We start from the raw sequence: 2,349 nt of genomic DNA, 5'->3' as shown, positions 1-2,349 counted from the left end.
GGCACAGAAGGCGCCCCTCGCAGCGGACCGCCGCGCTCGGTTCCCTCGCGCCTTGGGGGCCGGGGGAGGAGGGGGGGTGGCGCACGTGGCGCTGCCTGCGCTTGCGCAGAGCGCGCAGGCCCCCGGCCTCCTGGACTCAGGCCACCGTGGCGGGCTCAGCGGTGCCCTTGCGGGCTGTGGGAACGGGGAGTTTGTGTCGCACAGTTGTGGGGCTTGCTCTTTACTGTTGACGTGCTGGGAGGCTTCATGTGCAAATCCGCATGCAGGGCTCCTCTCGGAAAGATCTGGCACTTGTTGGGCTTACGTCCCGGGACTGAGCAGCGCCTTCGCCCTCACCCGTCAGACACGGGCCAGAGCCACAAGAAGTGGCCCGCGCCATCTTGCCCGGTGACAGAACCGGCAGCAGCAACGACGTTGACTCCATCACTAAGGTCTTCCGTCTGCCCAGGCCACCGCAGCCCAGGCGCAGCAGCTCTAAGGACAGGCGCTCGTGGTCTCACGTAACGCCCGCCCAGCTCAGAACGACACCAGCGGCCCTGCCCCAGCAGGCCCTGCGCTGCCGAAGCAGAGGAGGAACCCTGATGCCACGTCCGGGGTCCTGTTGCAAATTTTGTGAGGAAGGAATAACGTGGGGCGGGCATACCAAGCAGTCAAGCAGGGGCCGCGGGCAGCAGGGTGTGTATCACCCACGTGGCTACGTCACAGCTCGGGAAGCTGAGCTTCAGTGGCGCGCCCCCCTTCCCCGCCCCCAAAGGGCCCAGGAGCTTCCTCGGCAGAGGCACAGCCTCAAGGGACCTGCCCTCACCCCAAGATCATGGCCAGAGGTCATGGGGCAGGGGAGACCCATCACTGCTTTGCTGTTGGCCAATCAGAGGGGGAGCTTTACCCCGTGTCAGGCCACCATGGAGAGACCTCTGCACCCGCAGACCCCTAGTTCTGCCGGAGTAACAAGAGCGGAAGTATCTTCTCTCAGGAGCATACCGGGCAGGGCCTGGGGACTGGAGTGTGACCCAGGGAGGCCACCTGCTTCTTCTCGACCATAAGTTTAGACCTAAACTCCAGCCCTCGACTGCCTGTGAACCCACCAGCAACAATAAAGAGCGTCACACAACCGTGGGACACAGGAGCCGCAGCTCGCACATCCAAATGGCTGTCGCAGGGAAGTTCTAGTTGTGTCCTGAAACTCTGAGCCCAGCTCCCTGAAGCCCACCCAGGTTTCAGATGGGACGTTGTTTCCTCTCCAGAGGTCACTCGGCACAGAAGAGCTGCCATCTTCAGATTTAGTCCTGAACTGGCTTTGGGGTTTCCCAGCAGTATTTTGAAATAACTTTGGAACCTCCCTGCCCTTTCTCCCCTTGGAGAGTTGACGGAGGGTAAAGAACCCACAAACGTCCCTGGCCTGGTCCCGGTGCAGGGAAGCTGAAAGGCAGCAATTCACTGGCCACGGCTGAGAGAGAGGGCCCTTGGGCAGGAATCCAGGCAGTGCTATCTGGAGGGCGGCCTATTAGGAACAACTTTCCAGGCAGCCAGATTCTGACACCTGAGCTGCACTCAACAGCCCCAAGGGAACATGGCCTGGCTCCTGCCACAGGACACCAAGGCGTGCCTGTTGGCGGTTGGGACCACAGCAGGAAGTTCAAATCCTGGGTACAAACAGCCACAGATGTTTCCACCCCTCACATAGTGAATGGCAGACAAATTGTCAATCATCGTATCAAAAGTCTCTTTTCATAGACCAGAAAAACGTGTGAAAACCTTTCCCCCCTTCCAATAGAGTAAATCCAGCCAATAAACAGCTTTTAGTGTAGACTTAAGAGCTGAATCTGACAATGCTACTTAAATCAAAGGATGCAACCCTTTTTGTTTACTACTAGTCTTTTAGGACAGGGATTGGCAAACAGGTCCACAGGACAAACCCGGCCCACTGCCTGTTTTTGACCTCTCAAATGAAGAACAAGTTTTACAGATGAACATTCGCAATTGATATAATAGGTACTCCTCTATCCCAAAGAAGCATAATGTTCTCCCCTAAAGAGAATTCCCATTTTCTTATTAGTAGGCCTGTGACATTACAAAAAAAAAAGTACTCAATTATTGTATTTTGGATTTCATCAATTAAAAAAAATTGTGGAAATTTGTTTCATTATAAGTATCTATATACTAGCTTCAATTTTGCCTTTTGGCTTACAAAGCCTAATAGTTACTAACTTCGGCCCTTTGTAGAAAAAGTTTGCCAACCCCAGCACTGGAACATCACCTGGAATCCCAGAGCATCTAAAATATTAAATTCTGTTCCTAAGTTACATGCCAAGAGGAAGTAGAGCACAGCTTCTTAAATATTAACGCACA

This window comes from Pteronotus mesoamericanus, unplaced genomic scaffold (assembly GCF_021234165.1).
Source record: "Pteronotus mesoamericanus isolate MK-2021 breed Mesoamerican mustached bat unplaced genomic scaffold, CSHL_Meso_final contig_25, whole genome shotgun sequence".
Taxonomy (NCBI): domain Eukaryota; kingdom Metazoa; phylum Chordata; class Mammalia; order Chiroptera; family Mormoopidae; genus Pteronotus; species Pteronotus mesoamericanus.
The sequence above is the reverse complement of the archived record's forward strand: the minus strand, read 5'-3'. Positions refer to the sequence as shown.